The 27470-nt window shown below is 42.2% G+C and overlaps 1 protein-coding gene across 2 annotated transcripts in view; it reads right to left on the bottom strand.

Annotated features, from left to right (window-relative positions):
* Positions 1-25033: 25033 nt before the first annotated feature.
* Positions 25034-27470, bottom strand: part of mpdz (multiple PDZ domain crumbs cell polarity complex component) — an 85870-nt gene continuing 83433 nt past the window's right edge. For both annotated transcript variants that reach the window (XM_083788351.1, XM_083788352.1), the window contains one exon: positions 25034-27470. This exon is cut by the window's right edge and continues 1789 nt beyond it. The gene's annotated coding sequence lies outside the window, so the exon portion shown is untranslated.

Here is a 27470-nt window from a genome sequence, read left to right as displayed (position 1 = left end):
ATAAAGCCTTTTGCACACTAAGCTCCTTGTGAAGCCAAAACCTAAACCATGCTATAGGCACACTAAACCATAGAGGCTTCTGAGAGGTAGCATGACCTCTGTGCCACCAATTCAGTTGAAAACATAAAAAGTTGTCTCAGCTCCTCACCATTTCTAGTCTTAACAAATTCAACCATAATCACTGACTTGCTTTTTCTGTCCCTTCAGGACAGGGCGTTTGTTAAGACTAGATCGACCTAGTGGGCCCCAAAGTAATTGGACGTACAGAACTGGTTCTGCAAGTTGATGTAACAGTGCTCTAATTCAAAATTCCTTAAAGCTGCACGGTACACTACACAGAGAGTATTACTATAAAGGAGCTGTCGTGTGGGTCTTGTCATATCTATCCATCTGGGTCTGCTCTGCACATGTAGGCTACTTGCATGTACGTATGGTTATTGTAAACATCTGTATTCGCGCCTTTGTCAATTGGACTTAACTGTTCCCTCTGTATTGTAATTCACTGTTCTTTCTGAAAATACTTACACACAGCCGAGTGTGGCTTGACTCGTTACCTGTGCAGGTCTCGCCAAGCATGACACCTGAGGTTTACCGTTTCAGAGTTCACCATTTATTTAGAGGGAGAAAAGGGGAAAGATCTTGCCTTCTTAAGTCGAATTTAATTGCCCGTTAAACTGTAGCAACTCTTACTGAATACCTGTCCTATCATGTTTAATTTAACCACGATCTACTCTGTCATTTTAATAGTTTAACTGAAAGTTGTAATAGATTGTTGAGGTGGACCGTGGGAACAGAAAATATGTGACTGCAGTCTGATAATGCCATCAACTACTAGGCTATAATATCCTGATATAGAATAGTTAGTCTAACTTACATAATGCTTTAGGCTAATTACATGATCTAGCCTTAGATAGCTTATGGCTAGAGATAGCTCTGGTCCATAGCTCTTATGCGTTTCTTTTAGAGCTTACTCTCGACTTCCGGGGCTCGCATGAATGCAGACCAGCCTCTCATCTTTAGCGTAAATAAAAAGAACGTTTTTGCTTCTCACCAAAACAAAGACATTTTATTATTAGAAAGCCTACTTTCCTTGGTGGAAGCACTCTGAGCAACGCATTAGAGCTATGGACCAGAGCTAGGCTAGAGATACTGTTAATTAATCAAGACTGAGTGATTGTGCAAAGGTAAGATGCAAGATGCATCTTTTGAAAATATAACTGATATAACTTTTGTGAAGGTGAATGACCGTGGAAAACAAACAAGGACGACCACTGCAGTCTGTTTGCCTTCCAGAGCACATGTGTGTTCGAGTGCAGGGTGCAAAACAATGATTTATTCATTCAAATGCTTAGGCCCCATAACACTTCTCTTCAGCACAAATAATTACACCAACCGTGCATCTAAGAGAGGGGCTCCCACCAGGACTCCATTAGCTAATTAGACTGGGGTTGGGACTGAGCCATGAGATGAAGGGAAACCTATACTGTCTGTGTGGGTGTCGTGTCTGGGATACTGTCACCATGCAAGAGAGTGGACACGAGATACAGGATGTTGTGTTATTCGAGTAGAGATGGAGGGAATCAAAAGACCCATACATACAGAGAAGCCATCCGACAGGAAGTCACAGATACTTACTAAGTAAATAGACATGATTGTCAAGTTCATTTAAACTGGTTTAATTGAGTCTACCCTGTGGTGGGATGTGGTTCAGCCACGGGAATTCCCACTGCTGCTATAAGCGTTAATTGTTGTCCAACAACTTTTCATACACAGAAGAACTATATAAAGATCACAATTAGATACTATGAGACTGCATTTGTGCTATCGTATCATTTTCGGCTTTATGGCTGAATTTTTGTGGCATGACTCATATTAGTCCCAGCCTCAGGCAGCCTGTTACTCAGCCGTGATAGCTTTGACTAATGCCTTGCTGTCATGATAAACGCAGCACACACTCTTCCAGCCCCGTTACATTCTCAGAACAGCAGGGGGTTTGCTGGGAGATTTATGAACCTGTGGAAAACGTAATAACGCTCGTCCCTTTCCAAGAATATCTCGTTTCGTCGAGGAAAAATGCTTAATGATTTCAAAGGTTGACCGCACTCTTAATGGTGTAGTCCCTCTGGAGATTTTCTGCACCACTGAGGCGATGATACTGTTCAACTTCAGCCACACCGAATACCTCATTCCAATTACGCCATTACATAACAGGGAACGCTGCGGTATGTCTACCTCCTCCTACGTCAGGAAAACATCCCATTTAATGAGTTATGAGCCTCTCAGACTGTAAGCTGTAGGCATACCACCACCCATAAGTAGTCCCATGACACTATATGGGTCTTGGGGACCAGTTTAACCAAATATGGCAGAAGACTTTTCTTTCTTCGCCACTGCAACTGCACAAACAGACTGCTGAAATTTTAAAGAAAGGCCATTGGTACGTCTCTGCAGACAGCACATTGAAAACATGGGAAACCCAAATACAAACACATGGCCATGTCAGAGAAGCTGTTATAGCCTGTACCGGTCACGTCACATTCCGTTCATAGATTCCAGTCATTTGCTCACCACAATGACTATCCAGCCAGTGATGGAGGAAAAGCATTATTTACATTTATCAGATGGAGTCTGTGCCATTTAACATGTTAACTTTATAAATTATCCCACCATATTGTGGACCACTGATGAAATCCAAGATAATGTCATATTAAACATAATCGAGTATTAATAATTTGCACATAATAGCCACACTGGCTCATTAAAAGCCAGCTATGGCTGTTCATTATGGGATATTTATTTTACAGCTGCAAAAGGAATGGAAAGTACTGTAATATGCCAAACCACAAGCACATACAACCCTTCCACAAATAGGATTACCACAAGTTCTTTTTAGAAGCTAAGTAAAATAAACATAGCCTACTTCACCTAGGTGCAAGTCTTTCTTTAAAGCACATTATATGTGTTACATTATTTGATGAACTCGGGTTAGGGTGAAATTCCACATTAAAACATCTCATTATAGAATGTACACTTTTTAACGATGTTCCCTATAGCAACGCACTACCAAAACAAAGGCTGCTTATGAGCACAAAAGAACCCTTTTGACCTTTCAGCTATAACAGGTGGAACCAGTATACTGTAACAGTTACAGTATGACCAGTTGTAATGTCAACATGTCTCAGCTGCTGCGGTGTATTTCCATTCAAAACAAAGGATTGGTAGTGGCTATGGCTACTTAGTCCGTTTTTCTTTTTGTCACACACTACAGAAGTTTTACACAACTGTGTTTTACACAGCTTGTTAGCTGCAGGGGACCACCAGGGGTCCAAGAGAACCCTTATGGGTTACAGACCCGTAAGGGTCCATTTGGACCTTTAGTTTAGTGGTCCCCTATGACCTCATGTTTAAAACCAGTGCACTAGACTAGATCACATTAGCTGGTTGCAGTGGTTAGTGAATCATGTTTGAATTCTCCAGGGCATGTCGGGGGGTAGTACAATAACAGGTATCAAATGACCACAATAAAAGTCATTCTAGGTTTCAGTGACAAATGCAGGCTAAACCTATAAAGAGACACTGACTGCACACTGTCTCTCTACATATAACACATATTGGGGAGAGGGAAAGATTGTGGTCTATAATCAGTAGATTCTAACATACCCATCTCTTTTCATACCCCACCTTATCACTCTCGCTTTATACACAGCTCCCTTCAAATACCCCTCACACCCCTGACCCCTCTATCATCTTTCTATCATCCAAGCCCCCTCCCTGCCTTCACCTTGATGTCAGCAGGGTTTCCAAAGGTTGACGTGTGCCTGGGAGAGCCTCCCCACAAAAGCTCTCCATACATCGACCGATATCCACACAGAGCCAGTCGAGATTAAACAGCAGGCTGCATTGGCCAGGAAGCTCAAAGAGGAGAGAGAGAGAGAGAAAAAAACCCCACTCTATCCCATTTGATCCCCCCCAACCCTTTCGCTCTCTTTCTATCAAGGCCCGGAAGCCATTCCGTGGCTATATTAGGAATCAAAGCAGCTTCCAAAGAAGCCTCTACCCCCATCCAGTGTGTGCTTTTGCTTTGCTCTTTGACAACAACTTTTGAGTCATATGAGAGAGCGAGAGACGGGGTGGGGGCTAGTGGTATCTGAGTAGCTTTGAAGTGGGATGAAATTGTATGTGATTTCCTCTAATGATTCCACCCATCTCTTGTGAATGTGTCTTCTTTGGTGTCATCGTGTCATCCTGTGTGTGTGTGTGTGTGTGTGTGTGTGTGTGTGTGTGTGTGTGTGTGTGTGTGTGTGTGTGTGTGTGTGTGTGTGTGCTAGACTGTGGTGTGATGCTCGCCAGCTCTTTCTGATCAAAAGTGGACACTGTATTTTATACAGTAACAGAAGGCTTCTACTGTATTCTTCTATTTAATCAGCATTGCTGTGTGCAGTCAACTACTCATCTGATGTATTATTTCAGTATGAGTAAATACTCCTCAGAAATGAGGGCAGATCATTGTCAGCAGAAAAGAACAATAGGTTGATCTAAACAGGTCCAAACTCCAAACATCTGCAAACTCCACTCGTAGAGCAATGCAATTGTATGGACAAGGCGATAGTACTTTGAGATTTGTGCTGAGAGTTCATGTTTCCTGTCTGTTGGGCTATATACCATAAGAGTATGATATTTCATTTAGGGCATGCAAGCTTATGAAAATAAGTTTGGAAAAGAAATGTTGTGCAGCACTCCATCTTTTACATACAAGTACAGACAAAGTATACTGACAGATATAAAGACAGCAAAATGTGAATATCTTTCAAAGGGTCAAATTCTTCACTTTTTCATCAGGCATTTTCCAAATTCCGACCAGGAATGGGATACTTAAAGTTAAGACACTGTTGCCCCAGGCAGTGATGCTATGTTGTTATTGTTTTGTATAGTGTCAGTTCTTGACCTTTGTGAGGCTCATTGCCTGACATGACACGACTTGATTTGGTCTATTGTGGTCCCCGAGGCTGACACAGTCTTCTTCCTACAAAGGGAACCCATCTTCCCAACAGCCCTGTCTGCACTGCCTCACGAAGTGTCATCCTTCCGGGGAACGCTGCGACAGCGCCTGGTCGAGATGTGATCCTCTTGGGAAAGAGCAAATACTGCACTCCCTTCCAGTGCCTGTCTTTCCTAGACCATCCTCTGATCCCCTCACAGTTTGGTGCAGGCTGGGAATATGTTATTGTTGTTTTTAGCCCTGCTAGTGGCAGGGCTTCTAAGGATGGCAATGTCATGTCTAGTAGTCCTCCAAAACGACTGTTTCTCTAACAGCAGGAAAATGTAAATATCCCCAAGGTCCAGGCACCTTGGCTGGTAAGCCAGCCTCACAGCGTGTCGCGGGTTCAAGTCCCAATCCCAACGAACTTTGCTGTGTGTCCTCCCCCTTCTCTTTCCCCCCTTTCCTGTATACTTACTGTCACCTGTCAAATAAAAGGCAAAAATGCCCCCAAAATATCTTAAAATGAATGAATAATTATTATAAATAAACCCTTAAAGAGGCTTAAGAAGCTATTTGCACTGTGTGGGTCCCGGTCTCGATCCAAAAGGTTCCTCTACTATATGTACACCACCCCATTCTGCCTCCAATGATACACATTTTATGCCCCACTTGTGAGGGATGGAGTTGTTAGTAATAGTCGGTTCAAACCACTTCATTTTGAGGTTGGGTGTTATTCATTGCATCCTGAAACAGAGCTTATAAAGCTGAGCTTGAATTGATATTCTTGCTGCGTTCCTGATTATATCATATGAGCTCAATCATGCTCGTTATATTTGTCGTAAAATGCATAATCACACAAGGGATTTCTTTACAGTCCTACACAGGCTTCTAAAGAGCCTGGTTTAGCTGTCACACCGTTTCCTTTATATGACAGGTTAATCCCCCCTGGATCAGTGTAGTCTCCCTTATTCCGCAGTCTTTCTAGATGTTTCCGTCTGATCAGGCCGAGATGTGCATTTCAGCGGCCCCGGTGTGATGATCTGACTCTTCCCAGGGAGACAAAGCTGTTCTTGTCCATCCCTTTGGGCCCGACATGGCAGAATGTGCCAGAAATAAGGATTCACTCATCAATTGTAATATGGAGCTGCAATGAAATCTCCTTGTTCTGCCAGGTAGCACATATAGACCTGGAGAGAGAGAAAAAAAAAGAGCTCAGCTCACACAGCTCAGAACTGTCACGAAAACCTCTCTGTATCTAAAGAAAGTGAGGGGCGCTCTTATCATCGTACATCCTCACATTCCATGCTACAGACACACAGACACACAACGCTGGGCATAGGAGGGGCCAGCACCCCTCAAATGTCTTCCCTCAAATACTGTGGTTCAAGTGGTAAAGGACCTCTAATATCCGTCAGGGATTAGAATGCTAAGGTATCCCTTGGAAACCACTTTAAAGCCTCTCCATCCAAATCCAGAGCTTCAATGAAAACACAAGATCATTTCTACTCGGATGGGATTTGGATGACGTTCACGCCTGCAGTGTAATTGGGAAGGGCTTGAATTACCATCAGGCCACCTATATACCTGAGGCTTCTCATTCCTAGAAGTTAACCAAATAGATTTAGAGCCAATAGAGTCGTAAAGGAGGACGGTGTCTTTAACACACAACATTGCACATCATATTTGAGTTTAATCTGCTTATAGCTGCAGTTATAGCTGCCATTTGCCAGTCCCTTGCCAACTGTACAAGCTGTTCTCAGTATAAAGACTTCCTGAATGACGACGAGGAGGATATGAATGATCTGAACACGAACTGGGACTATAGTTCGTATGCTTTGTGGCGCTCTCATACAGTACTGTACATACACTCCTTCTAGACCAACTGTTGGAGCGGTTGGAAACCCACACCGGGCAAACAACACCGCTCTTTTGTCCCGGGCTTGGCTCTGATTACCGTAGCAGTCAACCTCCCCGCCCCCACATACATTCCCTATGGGGATAGCCACCTGTCTGGGCTGACTCCTGGGATGCCCTCCTGGCTAACAGACAGCGCTTTGTGCTGGGGGGCAGAGGGGGGGGGGGGGGGGGGGGTGGGGGGGGGGGGGCGGTAAAGCCTCTTAGCAGACTGTTACTGATAGGTCCCCGGGGGTCGTTACTGTCAAGGAGGACTTACAGCACATGTATGCTCGCTATGCGCTCTGCTCACTGTCTTGTCATGGTGGTGGACAGGACAAAGTAGGCCATATGCCTGAGTATATTACTCAAGTACTCAAAAGTACACATTACAAAGTGCATTTTATTTTTTAATATCAATGCATTGCTGTATTGACATTTTTAACATCTCCAAATATAGTGAACATAGCCAATCAGCTATTTTATCTATATAATAGTCAAAAATATATATATATATATTTGAAATATAACAGAGAGAAAAGCATGTGCTTGCAAATAAAAAATATTGTAGGCTACTAAAGTACAGTACGTTTCAGTCCCCCACTGTACCATTATGCTTGCTATGCGGCCTGCATTCTGTCTTTCCTTTCAAATAAATCCTCTCGGTTGGCACTTTTAATTTCGCTATAAAGATAAAGATCTATCTCTATAAGTTGCTTTGCAGAAGACATGAGGTGCATGGTCTAGGTAGGGACTGGGAGATTTGAGTTTTTGTACATTTGAAATTCTGCAGAAAACATTTGTTACTGATCAAATACAGGCCAACTTTAAAAAGAAACTACATTTACTGTATTATGCATTCTTCAGAGTTTACCATCCATCCGTCACTATAGTGACAAATTACGACTAGAGTCTAGTCTACAAAACTAGACAACATCAAGTGTTTAAGAGATGGCAATGCTACCCTTTTATTCTGTAAAACATTCATCCCACAAATAATCGATGATGTCAAATATAATAGTACATCCATTCTGAATGACCTCAGCTTGCAAGCATCCCACGTACATAAGAATCATGATTAACCACAGCTTGACCAGTCTGCTTTGCAGGAACCCACAGTTGAGGTAATTGCAGCCAGGCCACCGGTGGTTTTGGTTAATGATTACGTCTGCATAGGATCATCATTTGCATCACTGTTGTGCTGCTCACTGACAGCATGTCTGCTTATTATGTCCAGCATTCTGCCTCCATCCTCATTTAGTTTTGTGTCTACATGGTGAATGGTATTGCATATTTGCACTGACTAATTAAGACAAATGACCACATGCAATGCTGCAAGGGCAAGGTGTTTTCCTGGCCCTAAAAACTACGGAACCGAGATAGTTATAAATCATGCAGCGCTTGTTAACGATAATTAATGGTCTAGTTGCATACTAAAGAAAAATGCCTGAACCTTGACTAGAACTTTGCAAAGTTGTGCTGCGAAATGTGTGGCACTAAGATCAGAAGACAATTCTGAGTATTCATATACAAAAACATTTCTTTGGCATTATGACAACTCAAGATTAACAGCACTTGACAGTGACACTGCTGACAAGAACCATGGATGCCATGAAATACTTTCATTAGTATAACTATTCTTTAGTTTTATTCCATGCACAAAGGGGGATAAAAAGACCTTTTTACATCATATCAAAGAAAATATTGCTTTTCCTTCCGGCATGAACCGAGCATATTTTGAAAGCTGTACATTTTAAATGTTGAGCGCTGAATACATTTGATATTGAAAAGACGTGCACGCACGTATTCACTGGAAAAAAAGTTTTATGCAAGTGAAATAAATGTGCTAATAAATTATAGCTGCTAGCTCTGGTTATGTTATGACGTAGAATGTGAATGCATGGGAATCTTGGCAAGCAGTGTTCCATTGCAGGAATTCCACCACAGCTCACTTATGAAAACAGTAGAATAGCCACACGGGTGCCTTTCCAAGGGCAGTGTTTCACAAGCCATGGCTCGGGGCCTAAAAGTGTGCCGACAGTGTAGACCAGTGGTGCTCAAACTTTTCCAAGAGGACCGCCATAGTTTGGTATGCATTAGGTCACAGACCCCAATTTACACTGTAAAGTCCCAACTCGACCAAATGAGTTCATACTTCCTGTCAAGAAATTCCGTGCAGAGTGTCAGAGTTTGGGAGTGTTTATGGGAAGTTGCACCTACAGTAGTTAGCACCTTTCTGGCAAGATGGCCACGGTCTGAATATCGTCAATTGCTGCGTGCCACTCCCCATTTACTGTCTACCTACTGTCCTATAATTAAGGCATAAAAAGCCCAAAATAAATCCTAAAAAAGGAACAGGGAAGACAGTAAAGAGTAAAGACAGTTAAAAAAATTGTCATTTTATTATAATTTCGAAACAGGCAGCTGTTGATACCTGCACTAGGGCATTTCTCCCTGACGCACTTCCGACGGTGCCTAAGCACCAGCTGTAGGGTCTTCAGCTGGGAGCCATCCTGATCCTGGCCTGGTGTTTCGCCCCCTTGCTCACCAGGTAGTGACCCTGCATGGCAGGGGCGTCCTCCTCCCTGAGCCAGGCTTGCACCTGACTAGTGACTGCATAACTGAAAGACAAATACACATTATGCCACAGTTATACAATAAAAGGATTGGTCAAGAGCAGGTAATAAGCCTTACCACACATTAGAATTTGTACTATTCGTTGCTTTTTCCAAATGAAACAAACAATAAAAAAAAAGGAAGCACTGTAGCACTTTAAAAACAAGGACTGCTTTTAAAACAAGGACTGTCTAAAGAGGACGGGAAGCGAAGACCGTACGGGCGACGCCATGTTGTTCCATGGATGGAAAGAAACATGCGCAGTTGAGACCAGGAAGTTGTACATGCACAAATTTCTTCTCGTCCTCTTTAGACAGTCTTTTAAAAGAAGTACTGTATCATGATTGGCTGCCACAGAATTGGCCACCCAATACTGAGGCTCCACACATACACAGGCCCTTAATGATACAATCACACCCACACCTCAGGGGGAATGACAGAAACTACATTATGATTTCACCCCGTTACATTGATATCATGGGTCCCAGTGTTCCTGGACCATTAAAAATGGGGTCCTGGGGCTGGGATGCCCAGCTAGGGGCCCTCTGAGAGTCTGTGAAAATTCCCGTTCTAGGAGATATTCTGTGCTTAAGGTTATATAACATAATGCATAATTGTTTGCTAGCCTAGTTAGTTATACAATAGGCTACCATAATTTTGGGATAATAAAAATCTTTACGTTGAGCGAACAATTGAAACTGATGCATTGCAGTTACTTGATTGTCTGTTTATCTGTTGAAAGCCTGCACAGTTTCACCTCTGGGTAGTATTCTACTGAAGTGCTTTAAAGGAGGTGATTGAGCTGTGTTTTCTTTTCTCAAAGGGCTATTTGGCCTAAATGGGATTCAAATGACAGTGGAATGAGGTGCATTGAAAGATAATTATGTGTCATCTGATGGCATTTACATGAGAAAGCACAAGATCTTTATAACTCTGCTCTCCGAAAGAGAGACAAAAACCCACAATGGGGACCAGATATTGCGTCAATCATTCCATCACAATTCACAAGCCATTATTCACAATGGTGATTATCCCCCACCATGATTTAGAACAGCTTTGATTACAATCTGGAGTAGTTCTTTGTAGCTCACTGACTGCCTGTGGAAAATTTTAATAGTGTGTTGAAACTGATTTCTGGATCTAATCTGATTTAGTCCTGATTGCTGGTGCCATGGGTTGAGTCCTGAGCAAGTTGTTATGTGACACTATTTGGTTTCGGTCAGGAACATATAGGGGACCAATGAAGACGACTTAGAGTCAGATTGAGAGACAGGACCACTACGTTGAGCAAGATTTGTTTGGATACCAAACATGGACTTAAGGACTATTGCTGTACGTGTACATGAATGATCACCTCACTGTGGCAATGTGGAGCCAGCATGTGTGAAAGCTTGTGCCATTGTGTTAATATAACACAACCGCGTGCCCCTTGGCAATCCACTCCACTGCGTGCCATAAACACAAATGGATAGAGTAACAAAATACCCATGGTAATCCTACCACAGATTTTTACTTGGTTACGCGTTTGTGCTGCTCACCAAAAATAACAGACCGGCGATTATGCCTAGCATAAATCAGGCTTTACCAGACCCTGTTAAGCCAATCCTCGAAACAGAGACAGTCGTAAACGTGGCAATAAAGTAGTTTAGAATAATTTCATTTTATTATGATAAAGCGTCATAAATGGCCTGTTCAGTGTAAGGTGAGCATAAGACACTGAGAACCATTGTTCCAAATAACACGTTTGTTGAACATTGGCAAAAATAGGGACACAGTGCGTGTTACTTATGTTGGGTGACCTAACTGACCGTCTACACTGCGTGTAGCCTATGCCCACATTTAAAAGTGACAGTGACATTCCGTCTTGACCAGGGGCGGCCTTAGGAATCTGGAGGCCCGTTTCAAGATCAAATATGAGGCCCCATATATATCTATCACATTCTGTTGATACAGCCGTAATGATAAAAATAGTTTGGACTGTTCTATATCGCACACAGCCATTACTCTCGACAATTACGCAGCAACAACACCTGTCGTCCCTTCACAATAAAGTGTCTCCCCTTTACCTCCCAATGCCGCACATTTTGCCCAGTTTATTAACAGGAAATAGGTGTGACTTAACATCGTGGGAGAGAGAAAAGCAGCGAGAGAGAGGGAGAGGGCCAAGGGTGGCGGGGAGTTGACTTATGCCATGACTTTCAGTTGGAGCTTGAATTGAAACTGTATAGCTAAGGCCTCCTGTGCTCAACATGCTGCTAACTAACATTAAGGGAGCCTCAGCAGCATTCAAGCTATTTGTATCACGGTGCAATTATCACATGAAGACATGCACCATTAAACAGTCAAACAGTGGCATTTCTTTCTTTATAACAAAAGTCAAAAGTGACAGCTAAGCTGAGTCATCTCTGACTCTTGTATGTACCCATAGGTGCATATTTGGCTTTGCCTCCTACTTTCTAATGCCTTATTTGAATTGTCAGCAGGATGAATGAAAGCGCTATAATGTTGTTGATAGCCTAAATCAGTTTTTCTACTGAAGTCAGATCGGTGAAAATGCAACACGAGAAAGCCGTGGTCATTTTACTCTCCTCTCTCTGTCATCATGCGATTCGAAGGTGACATTTTACAACAGAGAGCTCCTCCTCTGGAGTATAACACGTGAGTTGTACATGACTTTGTTTTTGGTACAACAGAGCACATGTAGTTTCCATGTTCTCGGAGAGAAGGAGAAGGATGTAAAAAAGAAGTGCAGTGAGCATAAACTTTTACTTTTCTAAAGGGTGAATGAACCTGCGGGACACATTCCGCTGGCTTCAGATGTGTAAACCTGTTTTAAAGCAGCATGAGTCCTTACCACCTGCACCCCCAGGGTATCCCAATAAATCACTCAGAGGAACTGCATTTAAAAGGCCAAATCCCTTATGAATGCCAGACACGGTGAGACACCTGTAGGTCATGTTTAATAGAGAAAAACACTGCAGCATTCCTGAAGGCAATAATAATGATCTAGTGATTTGTTATGATACAAAACTCGAAGACTTTCTGTCAGCAAATATATATATTTAAAATAATGAAGGACACGTTTAATTAGATAGTGAAGCGGCGTCACATACTTTGGTTCTTATGAATAGCCATGGGAGCTGTTCAAACGATGGTATGCGTAGTATTTACAAAGAAAGTAAAGGCGCTCTTCCATGATATTCGATGAATAAATGGTGTTTTGCTTAGGGGAAGCGGAGCCCTTCCCCTCCCTGAAACACACTTTAATGAAAGCCGACTCTATGGCGTGCCAGAAGTTTGAACTGCCCTGCATGGATATGGCAACATAATGAAGGGTTTTTATTTTTCATGGAAGAGTGCCTCGTCTTTCTTTCGGAAATACCTTGATGAAACCCAGGCAAAGTAGACCTGCGAGATAACCTTCGCTGCTGGCATCGATCCTTCTTCTCCTGAATGGTATACACATTATCACTTAACAGTTATGGAGCTTCAAATAGAGCGTGTGTTTGGGCCAGATCCGCTTTACTTTTTATGAGTCTTGTCTCTCTGAACACCTAGGGCTCCATTTTCGTCACCGCTAAACCCCTTATCCCTAAACTTCTTTGCCTTTTTTTTTTACTATTTTGCTAAACATTTTTGAATAGTTAAAATGGCCAGTCTACAAGCTCACAACGTGTCAATGTAGATTGGCTAGGTGAACTATTCAAAAATGTTTTTACAAAAGGCAAAGAAAGTTTAGGGATAAGGGGTTTAGCGGTGACGAAAATGGAGCCCCTAATGTTTCAAGAATCTCCAGGAATCCCAATGTTACACGTTCACTGAAAACCATCAGTGGTGGATTAGCAGTATGCGAATGCCAGTGGTGTAAGTAAGGTAACTAAAGTACATTTACTCAAGGACTGCATTACGTACAATTGTGAGGTATTTTTTACTTTACTGGAGTATTTCCAATTTCCAGTACTGTTACTTCTACCCCACTACGTCTCAAAGGCAAATATTGTACTTACTCCACTACAAATGATGACACTACTAGGACAGCCTGCACAATGAGTACTATTACTTTTGGTACTTTAAGTACATTTGAATGCCAATATGTTGGTACTTTTACTCAAGTAAACTTTGAATAACAGACTTTTACTTGTAAGTAAAGAGTATTTCTACATTGCAGTATCGATGGTTTTACTTAACTAAAACATTAACTTTTTTCCACCACTGTTTCAAGAATGCCCAGGAATCCCCACTACACCAAACATTCGTCATCGTGAAAGGATTATTATAGAACAGCGTGCGAATGCTGTAAAAATGCAAGGGCCCCCCTTGCGAGGGCTTTTAAGCAGCCGACATTAGGCTGACTAACGTTACGGAAGCGGGAATTTATGACTGCATGTCGATCAAGTCTTTGCGTGATGCCAGTTAGAGGTCATGGCGTTCATATGGATGTAATTTTAGCGTGATACATGTAATGACGCGCAGCAGGACTTGATCACGTGCAGGATCAAACACTCCATCTCAGTCGGTGACAATTGCACCAAATTTTCTTTCAAGTAAAGCTGTGGGCTCCAGATGACTTGCAGCCCCTCCTCGCTCCGTCTCAGTTTAAGTGATGATGACACTTTTTGAAAATGAGGCCACAGCTTTTAATTCTATACAGGTGCTAAAATAGCATGATCGAGTTGCAAATTGCGACCATAACAACAGATTAACAAACAAAACAAAAAATTGAACTCTAAATGCAGCAGTGTGAGCTCAGTCAGTGTGAAGAGTATCACAGAGATTTCACATTCAAATCAATGCCAGGCATTGAAATCCTGAGTATTATCTCTTAAAGTGTACAAATGGATCCTTATGGGGCTGGGCCAATGTGTACACTTTTGGAGTCGTAACAGTTAATTTAACATTGGAAGAGGACCCCCCCCCCCCCCACGGGAGAGTTTTTACACTTTCAAAGTGTAAATTAACACTCAATCTTATGCTGTGTGTGTGTGTGTGTGTGTGTGTGTGTGTGTGTGTGTGTGTGTGTGTGTGTGTGTGTGTGTGTGTGTGTGTGTGTGTGTGCGCAGACTGCACGCTGTGTGTGACCACATGTACCCATGTGTTAATTAAGTGAGTTAAATATAGGCTTTGGATTGAACTGCATGGTGCAGTGTGGGGGTTGAATGAAGATAAGGCCCTTTGCGTCACACATTGGTTTTTCCATCCCTCATGTCATAAAATCTATATCGTACGCCTCTGCTTTTAAATCCCAAATGCAGAGAGATGTCAGTCAATAATGTTAACCACCAACAGTGGGAAGTGAACTAGTTATGGTTTCTAATAATAGAGCCATGCAGGTCTTTGTTACAAGGTCAAATCCAGTGTTCACTTAACTACATCAAACCTGGCTTCCCTGCAGGGTCAACATGAAAGTTGCTATTGTTTATGTCTCAGACATTCTAGAGTCGCCTAATTTAATCTGAATCCATGCACAATTCCTGCAACGTAAAATCAACACCAGAAAAGGTACAACGGGTTGTTGTTCAATGTCAAGGCCTTAAATGTAATGCTGGCTCGGCCAAACCTTGCCGCCATGTCCTTCAACAGGGCCGTGCAACGTGCACGTGGCCCCTGCGAGGGCCATGCACTGCGCACGTGGCCCCTAGCTGACATGAATCCCATGACTAAACACCCGGGCGTTTTTTTTCCCTTTTCTACCTTCGACAAACATTTCATCACACACTGACGTTTCCCAGTGGCCGTGTCATTGCGTCATCATTTTACACACAGGGGGTCATTAAAACCTTGACTAAACGTTCCCTTATCAGCCCTCAGCTGCGGGTGATGTAATGAGTTGGAAGACAAACACAGCGGGAGGAACAAGCCACAACCTTGCTGGCTGGCTTTACAGTAGTGAAGTAAGCTACCTATAAATGCAGTGGTGGAAGCGGTATTCCCATTTTGGACTTAAAAGTAGCAACTGGCACAATGTAGGTCTGTATTTAAAATGTCACTTGAGTAAAAGTAGAAAAGTATTGGCATCAAAATGTAGTTTGTAAGTAGCAAAAGTGAAAGAGTTTATTATGCAGAATGTCGATCCCATTTGGGCCATTTCACCAAGATCCTTCCCCACCAAGTTTTCAAAATGTGTCAAAGATCTACAAGGTCACAGCTCTTCGCATCGCAACGTGTTGTGATCTTGTAGACCGGATATTTGTAAATCTATACTATAACTTGTGACTACAGTCAGATTTCAAATAATCAATAATGTGTAATGTATCTTGCTCTGAGATGTAGTAGAGTAGAAGTATAAAGCATATTGAACAATGGAAATACTCAGGTAGTAGTAAGAAAGTAGTAGTAAGTAAGAATTGTACTTACAGTATGTAAATGTAATTCATTACTTTCGTACAGTTACAGCTACCTAACTGTTATTGAGCGGATGGTCAGAGTTTTATGGGAAGAGGGAGGCTGACTTTTATGAGAAGGGCACTTTACCCCTGTCTGCATCGCTGTGTCTCAAGGGGCCAGAGCTATATAGATTGTTTTTGTTTCTTTTGGAGGTTTTTTTTTCCTTCTTCTCTTTTCATTGTCTAGACAGGTTGTCTGTTTTTCCCTTTGACTCTGCACAATGAGTGCAGGTTTATGCAGTATGTGTCTCACCAACTCTGTAACTGTCATCTCAACGGATAATCATATAGCTTCCACTTGTTTACGTTTTATTTCTGTCCTATACTGTATTGTGTTTACTCTCACACTCTGCAATCATTGCAATGGTTCTCAAAGTGGAGCCAACAGGAGCCATATGGGCTATTGCAAAGTCATTGCATGACTGACACATCATGCCAACTCCATGATGGCATGGGTTCAGTGTCCTCTACACGTGGGCTTTGTTGTCATTCTAAACACTGTCCTGCATCTCTGCTTTGTCCAGCAAACATACTAAAGGTGAAATGTGATCTGGGTTGATGTCACCGCAGCTTTGGTCACCTCCCATCTTTAGTCTGACAGCTAAGGAACACAAGACAGTACTGTGCTTAGCTTATCCCGTCCCCCAGAGGAAGGAAGAGGAAAAAGACAACAACAACCTCAACTGTAAATCATTCATGACCACATTTTAAGCTTCCTCCTTCTTGTCAAGTTTGGCTCTTAACGTTTAATTTGGGGTTATGGCTTGAGAGAAAAGTATTGTTTGTCACCGATTGTTTACTCAGAAGAAAAATGTGTTTATGTGTGTGATCATGTGTGTGTATGATGCTGTCGTTACTCCATATTTCTACCTTTTATGTTATTTTTTTTGTTTTTGTAAAAGAATGCCCACTGCTCCATCATACAACTGTCACACAAAAGTAGTGAGAATATTGGCTCGCGATGCAACACATACAGTATGCGAGCTTGTAGACCGGCTATTTTCACTATTTAATTTTCTTTAAGCAATAACAAAAAGGAACGGTTTTGGACATAGAAGCTTTCCACAACTATATACTCTAACAAGACACCATGGAGAGCAACTGGGGACATGCTGGTACTGAATCTAGCTAAGATTTGTCATGCAAATGCTATTTTCTGCCCGCAGCAACTACTGCTCATTCAAGGTGTGCAACAGCACACTTGCCTACGATTCATGGGAATGTTTCCCTCTGGGTGTGTGGACAGATCTATCTTGGATAGCCTCCCATTGTCTGAGTTTATTATTAATCACAACATTAATTAACATAGTTCAACTGCACTCTTGTCAAAACACGGCACACAGCCATAATAAACAGCGGTAGACAAACAGCCAAAATGTTCCCAGCTGTATTCGGGATTTCATTCCGTTGCTTTGCTATTATGGAGACTGTGATAATTGCTCATTCGCGCCTGACATGTTTGTCTCACACGCGCACACACACACACACACACAAGCACGCACCCACATACATGACACAGGATTGGCAAGGTGCTTTCGTCACCACCCAATGTGTCTACAGTAACATCATTGTTTTGTGAGTGTGTGTGTTCTTGAATCTTGATTCTGGAGTATAGGGAGAGAACATTTGGAGAAACTGCATCTATTCTATATGCCGACTTCAACAATGCTAAGGATTGTATAAGCCAATTAAGGCCTCGCTTCTTCACGTCATCGTTTTGACAGCTCTTACACACTGAAAGCATCAGTAGGGCAAGGCATTCACACTGTGCAAGAAGGTGAAATGATTGCTTCAGAAGCATAGCCGGAAATCAGTGTTGCTTTCGTCGACTAAAACTATGACGAAAAATGTTCGTCGACTACCTTTTTCTACTGATGAAAACTAAATGGAAGCTTAATGAAAACTAAGCTATGATGACTAAAACTAAGACTAAATATACTGACAATTTCGTCAACAAATAAGAACTAGACTAAAATGTTAGGAAGGGACTATAGTGGACAAAAGATCCAGTATACAGTAAGTCATTTTACACTTGGTTTGAATGCTGCAACTACACACTGTAGATTTAGTCGACTAAAATCTTATTATATTTCGTTGACTAAAACTAAAACACTTCCAGGTGACTGAAACGTGACTAAAACTAAATGAAGTTTCATTCCAAAGACTATGACTAAACTGAAATAGAAATCTGCTGCCAAAAACAACACTACCGGAAATATATCGAAACCGAAAACATAGAACCTCGAGCCAACATAATTTTGCTATAGGTTCTTTGATTAATTCGAGAAGCAGGGTTTTTCATTTTTTTCTTTTTACTTACATATCAACAAATTGACACAAAAAAATAAAGAAATTGATTAGTGTGATTAACCACTTATGCCTGCCCATAAATTATACTGTCGCACAATGGTGGCATGACTCAAAATAGATGATCCATGTGTACATGCCCACAAAGCATTGCGATGCAACGCATTGTGAGCTTGTAGATCCGTCATTTTCACTATTTTAGAAAATATTGTTTTTCTAAATGAATCGTAATCAAGGCAAAAGTTTGAAACAACCGTGATTGTTTTGAAGTGGAATGGCCCATCCTCACTGGTCACTCTTGTCTTGACAAGAGTGACAAGAGTTTCTCTTGTCAAAGACGTTCTGTCGCCTTCAATAACAGAGTGCTGTTTGAACTGCAAATGTACTTCTGCCTCGCTTGAGGAAATTTAATTATGTTTGCTGGTTGTTGTGTATGCAAGCATGGAAACAGGCTTGGATAGAGGGTGACCTGTGGCCTTTTTCCTCTCCACACAAAGAGGGTGAAACGTGATCAACCGGTCTTGCTATCACAACACGATAGATTATTTGAGGCAGAGGTCTGATCAATTCAAAAGATAGCAGACCACAACAATTGACAGTAGTTGACAGTAGCCTACTCAGATTTGTATTTATTTAAGTATAAGTGAAAAAAGGGGATGTAGAAATACTCAAGTTACAAGTAAAAGTCCTGCATATATTCCAAATTTACAAGCTCACACACATTGTGAGCTTGTAGATTGGATATGTTCAAACAGAGCAGGTATAAAATACTTGGTATATTTATGTTTTGTAAACATGCAAAGTAACCAGTAAAGTATTCAAATAATTGTCATAGAGTAAAAACTATTCGCCCGAGTATAATTGAAAAATGGAAACTCGCATTACAGTAATAGTAACCCAAAATTATACTTAAGTAGGCCTACAGTACTTGAGTAAATGTACTTGGCTCATTTCCATCTATGGAAATTGCTGATTTGTTTAGAATTCCTCAGCGATGATCAGGTGCTGCAGTGCAGTAGTCTAACCCTGGAAAGGCTTGTTCAACTATCCGTGCCTGCGGTCGGTTCGTTCCATCTGTGCAAACACATTCTTTTTGATGGCTTGACGTGTCAGAGCAAGTCGGAGATGAAGCAGAAGGTCTTTCTGACACTACTGTAGGTTGGAAGTCGTTGCTGTCGGGCAGAAACCTCTTGTCTCCACACTCCACAAATCGGTTACTGTCCCTATTTTTCCTTTTTCTTTTCACTATTTTATATTCAGCTATTAGTGTAGATCTTCGTCCTACACAAACATTACATTCCCATTGACAATGAATGGATAATTTACGTCTGAGCAAATGAGGAGGATGTACTGTACGACAGCGGTCCCCACGTGTTTTTGGCCTTGCACCCCCTGTTACCTCCTGACCTACAGTAGCTGACGCACCCCCCCAACGCTCAGTCTCGTTATATTTGGCCAAAAATGATGACATTTTTAAATATGATTATGCCAAATAATCACAGAATGTCACTGCACTGAGAGACACACAGCTGCTGTATACTCTCACAGCTGCTCTAATCTCCTTACAAGTGTTTACCGGATTTTGCAGTTTGTGTTAAATAACACCATAAAAACCGCCATTACCCTTTTCATGTGATGCACCCCCTAGAGGGCGTTCGCGTACCACAGAGCTGCACGGTTTGGGAACCACTGATGTATACGATGATAAGAGCGCCCCTCACTTCACACGGGTGTGATTTTTTAATTCAAATTTTAAAAAAATCACTGTATTTGCACTGTATTTATATCGGCCACATGACGCTGTCATATATTGCCCTAAACAAACAAGTCTTGCAAATGATTTACGACGTCATAAGTGCTCTCAACAAAGTCCATAGACCTGGCTGGTTCTAAAGTGCTCTAAACAAACATTGAAATATCCTCAAAATCCATAGACTTGGCCGGGCTAACGGAGTGCTCTCTAAACAAACATTACAAAATGCCATAGACTTGGCTGCCATATGACTTAATCTTCAAAAGCCATGCATTGGAGGGGCTATAGTGCTCCTCAAAAAAAAATCACACCCGTGTGAACTGAGTTGTGCAACTCCCCCCCCCCCCCCCCACACACACCTCTCTCTCTCTCTCTCTCTCTCTCTCTCTCTCTCTCATTAGCAGGCAACAGAGCAGCACTATCCCTCTCTCTGTTTCTGGCACAACAGCGCCCCTACTGGTACTCATTATACTGGTGCTCATTAACAAACACATAGGCGAACACACGGACACGGACATTGCTGTTCCTTGGAGTGGTTGCACCACTCAAAAAGGGAACTGAAGTTTGGACATACAAGGTTTCAACACGACATGAGACAACATGCTCTCTAAACTAAACTGTCTAGTGTTGCCACAGACGCTGACTACATGTGTCGCAGGACTCGCAGCCCCTGTGGCATCAGCCTCAAGTGAAGACATGCCTTTGACAAGCTGTTTGTATTGTGAGCCAAGCTACTGACAAATTAACAGCTTTATTATTATCAATCATTTTAGGTTGAAGGTCAAAAGCTCATACCATGAACCGTAGCGTCTGCATTCTGGGCATGTCATAACAGGCAAACATTTAGCGAACAATATAGGCAAACATTTGGCAGAAAAATCTTTAACTGAACAGAATAAACCATGATTTGAAATTCGTGAAGCTGTCAAATTGCAAATCCTGAATCAGTACCCCATTATAAAACATTCAATCAATTCAAAACCAATCCCATCACTTGGCACTCGTATTCACAATCACCAGTGATGTGACTGATCATTTCAAAACAGCCTTATGTGCTCCATTTTGGTCAACTGTCAGGCTCTGTTTAGCATTCAGATCTCCTTCTCTGTCTGCTCAGTGCCTAGCTGTCCCTTTGGTGTTCAACCAATGCAATGAAACCTCCATCAACATCATGCAGTGGACTGCCCTTGCAACTCATGGTGACATGACGTGTGCCATCAGGCATGTTCGCTGAGTCATCATGGCCCCCCTCGCCGGCTGCTACAGTTTCTGTTTGTTTAACCTCTTGAAAGCCAGTGTGTGGTTAGTTAAGACTGAGTCATGGGTGATCCCGGGGCGGCCCCCGGAAACCCTTGAACAAATGTCCGCCGTTTGTTTCTCAGGCCACGTACGTTCGAAAGTTGTGGGGTCAAACACATTAGCTGTGCCAGGGGTATAGACATGTGTGCCATGAGAATATAAAAGTGAACACCATTGTAAGGGTCTATGTTCACGAGGCCAGCGACAGCTCTTGTTCATGGGGAAAATGTTCAGCTCAATGTCAATTAGAGGAAATGGCCGATCTACAAGCTCACAACGGGTCACCAAATGTTGGCCTATTTCTTCAAAAGGGTGCATTTATATAGCGCCTTTATCCAAGGAGTTTTAAATATGCATATGCATTACATTCACCCATTCGCGCACACACACACACACACACACACACACACACACACACACACACACACACACACACACACACACACGACGGCAGAGAAGGAAACCATCAGGAGCAGTTAGTGGTTCACCGTCTTGCTCAAGGACACTTCGACACTAACCCAGGGGGAGCCGGGGATTGAACCAGGCCGCTGATCCACTAGTGGTTACCACCCTGTGGTTAAATCAGCTCACCGCCATTTTCAGAGAAGATGTCACACGATCAGCCCGCGCTTAAGTCAAGCATGACTCGGCCACAACATCTGATCTCCCATCTAAAGGACGTGCCCAGACAAGCCTAATGTAAACCAGACGCATACTCAACGTGGTCATTCTCAACCAGGAGAGAGAGAGAGACGCTGCTGTGTGTAACCCGCTACCGCACACAGCCTAATTAAAACAGCAGGTGCTCAGAGGGCCTCAGCTGTGTGAGTTTTGGTATGTGGCATGTGGCGTCCCATTCGGAACAGGTGTAGGTGAACAGTAGTGTCACTGACATGGGAAAAACCACGAGGCCAAGTATTCCCCGAGGAATGACATAAAGCTGTTACCACTGTTAGGTCTTGTGCGTCGTCTTTATGCGCACAACCCTATCTGAAAATGTTTTGTGCCAGGGACCCCAGAAGAGAAGAATTGTGTAAAACAAAAACAAAAAAACTAGACAGCTATGGGGGACTCCAGTCAACCATATATAAAAGGTTAGCCTATAGGGTTTAAGTAGTTATGGAGCAGACTGAATGCGTGGGACTTTCACAGACCATGTGATGGACTGTGAAACAGCTGTACTTGTCAGCATATACTATACTACAGACAGATGGGCAGTCATATCTTATACTACTACAGACAGATGGGCAGTCATATCTTAACAAAGCCTTCACTCACTGTCGCTGCCTTTGCTATATAAAGTCTCAACAGAGGGGCCATTCAGGCAAGAGCAAACCGTGCTGTTCCGCATGCTTTCACTGTGCCAGATATCTTTCTGGTGGTGATATACTTCAGTTTGGTCTGACTCTACACATACTTTAGATCAAGAGCCTTTCCAACAGGTTTTACTGGCTTATTTGCACCCGTTGCCTTTCATCTGTAAATGTGACCGCTGGAGACAGTCAATGTGATTCATCAGAGGATTTATCTCCCTTCATAAATCTTGACATCCAGATGAGTTAGCATAGATAACAATAATATACGGATTGTACGCAACTCTGCACTGTGCCCCAAGCAAGCCTTTCAAAAGGCCCTTTCCACTGCACCATAGAAGGGTCAAGAGAATGCACTGAAAACGGTTTCAGTGGCATTTCCATCCACTATCTGGTTGTAGCAGGGCTTAATGTTGTAGTTAGTATTCAAAGATTGGTTTTAGGCCCAGCTGCGTTAGGGAAGCAGTCTGAGAACCAACACTATTTTACTACTGCCAGACAGGATAGACAACAATACATTTGCAAATCCACAACTATTCATAGAAAACTACAGTCATTGTCACCTATAGACACGGAATTGCATATTATCATAATAGTTGATAACAGGCTATTGGTGTAAAAAGCTCAGGTTCCCACCAGACAAACGTTTTTGAGTAAAATACACACACACACACACACACACACACACACACACACACACACACACACACACACACACACCTTATCTCATAAGAAGTGTCTCGCAGACAGACAGTACACCGACTCAGCACGTGGGGGACGGACGGGGTTACTATTTGTAAGCAGTGTTTTTGTTCTGACCAGTAATTAGCCGGATAGCAGCCTGGCCTAGTTAAGGACTGGCCTTTCAGGTTGTCAAGTCAGGAGCTCCAGTTGGGAGGCTGGAGCATTATTTAGTATCGACACGTTTTCTATTTGTTTGTTTTGTTCTGAATAAAAGTCCCTGGACATTGTCCAGTGGGGCACTGCAGTTCTCACCCGTCTGGGTCTGATCATTGTGCCGCCTTCCTCCAACCCCTTCCTCTTGCTTTTTGTTACAACATACACACAAGTCTATGGTCTCCTTCCTGGGGCTACTTTTATCGTTCCAAAAACCCAGGTTACGAGGGGAGTTGGCAGAAGTTGGCAATGTCCTATAGCTATCAGATGTAGTTGTGTAAATCTGCTGTAAAACTGCTATAGTCTTTTGGGATGTCTTATACTAGTGGTGTCAGGTCTCAATGAAGGGTGGACCCAAATGCAGGAACTCAACACACACCAAACTGGATCACATAAACGAAGACTTTAAGGCAGTACAACAATAAATGTTACGCAACCTCACAAAGAACACACCCACACAATATCAAACACACAATACTAAACCAACTCAACAGAGTCAGACTACAATAACTACAATAACTCAAACAACACAGTGGAGAACCTGACAGGACAAACATTATGATGAGAAATATAAAAAAAGTGCTCCTTGGAGCACAGGTCTCCACCAGTTCAGGAACATGTTGTACTTGTGGGCATACATTGTTTGAGTGATCACAGAAGAAACTGTTAATAGCCAATAGACTTACAGTAGCTGGAACTTGTAGTGTGTAGTAGAGGATTTATTAGCCAGCACTACGAAGTCCTTCTGGTACTTTTAATTCATTAAGGCATGGCAGCATACACAGGCGAGTTTCAGCGCCAAGCCTTGCTCGTATCTTTCTCTCTACTGTGACAAACATATGACCCAACACTAAACAGTAAACAGTACACACACAGTCAATAGTGTAAGATATGCGACTTGGGTGGTTACTGATTAGACTAGAGCAGGTTAGAGCGTTCAGACTGAGATTAGAAATCGGATCTGAATCTAATTTGAAGCCACCTCTGAATGCGATTTGTAAAAATCGGATGGCATGTGACTTGTTTCTGTTCAGACTTCATAAAATAAATCAGATTCCAATCTGGATGTGGCAAAAATAAATCTGATTTAGGCTGGATTTGGCTGCCAGTCTAACTAGAGCTGGTCCACACGGGTGATGGCATTCTGGGCAAAGAGCCTCATCAAAGCTGCAGGGAGGCAGGAGAGGAGATTGGTTGAGGGAAATCATGCTCACTCAGTGGCAAACTGAGCAAGCTTGTAGATTGTCTATTTATTTATTTATTTTTATGTTTTGTTTTTGTGGCTTTCGCCTTTATTTTATATTGTTTTGATAGAGGCATAGATAGTAGGCTGACAGGAAATGGGGAGAGAGAGATGGGGCCGTTACACGCAGTAATGAAATTGATGGTAATAACGTCATGGGATTGTTCTGGCTGTATTGAGATCCATGCTATTTACTGTACTCAGCTACTGTATATTATGTTCCAGTTGTTGCACACATGTAACATGTTGGAGATGGAGTGTCGCGTGGAGTCAATGACCAGAATAAAGCGCAGTTAACGACACACATTTTAAAATAACAAAAAAGTGGAACTCGGCAACTTATCAAGTTTGAAGGTCACTTTTATTCAATTCAGTGGGTGAACAAAACACTGTCAGTTGAACAGTACTAGAACCGCATGTACAGTGATAAGAACGAGGACATGTAGCCTTTGTTGTTCAAAACCAAAGCGTCCAGTATCAGATCAGGCTGTCGCCTCAGATAGTGTACACAGGGAGAAGGCTCTGTAGCCCAGGGTGAACTTAGGTCTATAACATAAGCCATATAGCAGTGGCTCTCAAGGTGGGGTCCGGGGACCCACCAGGGGTCCCTGGGGGGGGGGGGGGGGGGGGGATACAGCATAAACATCAGTTTAACCATATGTTATACATAGGCTATTAACCTTGGAAAACAATTGAACAATTTTGAAGTTTTAAACATTTTAACAACACAAATTATATGTCATATGGGGTCCCTGGTACAAAATATGTTCATGTGCGGGTCGAAATACATAATAATTTAGGGGTTCTGGCCATGAAAAAGTTTGAAAACCACTGCCATATACAGTAGGATAACTTAATATGTAGGAGGAGGGGAAGCAATGTTTCCAATGAGATTTCCCTCTTGTTTTCTGCACAGTTGCATGAATGAAGTCAACACATTAGTTAATAATACTTAAAAAGTAAAGACGGAAATCAAAATACTGTAACATAATAGCTCATGACATCTGCTTTAGCAGCACTATATTTCAGTAAATATCCAGCACACGCTGAGTGCGTGCTCCAAAACACACTGCTTGGTCTAATAATGACCAAGACGCATCAACTGTTTCACAACATTCCCTTCTAATTTAAACACAACTTCCAAATATCAGTAGGGATGCAACGATACATATCGCCCTATATCGCTATCGGACAATATTTGCCTGGTTGGCTGCCATCGGCATCTGCAAAGTTAACATTCACCGACAGCAGTAGTCGATATTTATCTGTTGTTACGACACATCAATTCTGAGCTGGCTATGTTGCTGTGTTGGTTACATGTTGCAGCATACCAAGCTGCAGACTCAGATAAGATCCATTAGGTTATTATAATTCTTTTTTTTTGTATGTTTTTTGTATTTAATTTCTTCGTATTACTGGCACAAAAAGGGGAATGAATAAACACCAAAACATAAAGAACTAATATCGGCTATGGGCCAAATTGTTCGGTATCGGTACTGAAATTCCTGATCGGGTGCATCCCTAAGTCCCCCAAGTCATGAAGTCTATTTACGTATTCATTGTCTCTTGGCTACCCTGTACTAAAAAAAACAACAGTGACTTCACTATCAAAGACAACAAAACAGCAGTTACAGCAGCATCGGCCTTCTGGGGCGAATCAGAGTGGCACACCATATAGAAGATGAATGGTTCTCGTTTCAGCTTACGTAGCCATTAGCTAGATCCTGCCATCTGCCAATTGCCTCAAGAGCATTGCTCTTGATTTTTATGGAAGCCATCCCAAACATTTATCTTAGACGTCACACAAACGAAAGAAAATAAAAACTTACATGTTTCATATGATGAAACTGAAATATTATCTGTCGTGTACGAGAGCACTCGATCCTAATAACGATCAAAATAATATAGTCCATGTATGTTGGATTCATAGTAGGGAAGGAACCTGCAGTATAAAATACTTTGAGCCACAGTGTCCAGTGAATACTTACTGTAGGTCCAGAGCCATGGAATGTAAGGGGTTCTGTTTTCCAGACTTCTTTTCATAATTATTCACAGTCTATTTGAGACTATAAACAATTTTCAACACCATGTCAAGAGCTATATCAAGAACTAATTCATCATTATGCATATCGTCTTTGTCGGGTAGAAAAACCTAGCATCTCCAAAAACGTTTTCAATGGATCCAAAGTAGTTATTAATTAGTCTTGCTGATAACTTTCATTGTTTAAATATTTATAAAACCCACAGGCATTACATCGTCTATTTTCACTATTTCAATTAATTTTTTTAAATAGTGAAAATAGACAAACTACAAGCTTATATGTCGTCTATTTTCACTACTTTTGTAATGAAAATAGGCAGTGCTGTCACTACGTATACGCACAATACGCACTGCGAGTAGGGCAACACTTCGAGGGGGGGCAACAAAAAGTGCCAAGCTGACCGTCATAACAAATTTCTCCGTGGCTCCACCGCGTAATAACGAGCCGCCGTGTGTGCGTCCTCGCAAACTAGCGAAAATAGCCGATCTGAATGAGGAAATGCAGGGCTCTCGTCGGGAGGGTGGGCAGCACAAATATCCTATGAGTAGGGCAACCAAATGGTCAGCTACGTCCCTGAAAATAGGGCATTCATTCATGAAGGGAAAAAAAACAAAGTAACACAGTGAGGTTTGGAGATACAAGGTGTCTGCGCGGCGGTGACGACATATCTTTCGTGTCAGCATGCTCTGCAATGACATAATAAGCCCTTTAACGGCATGGCTCTACTTCAGTCTACTTGATAT

This window comes from Protomyctophum parallelum (genome assembly GCF_964188405.1).
Source record: "Protomyctophum parallelum genome assembly, chromosome: 18".
Lineage (NCBI taxonomy): Eukaryota > Metazoa > Chordata > Actinopteri > Myctophiformes > Myctophidae > Protomyctophum > Protomyctophum parallelum.
The sequence above is the reverse complement of the archived record's forward strand: the minus strand, read 5'-3'. Positions and strand labels throughout refer to the sequence as shown.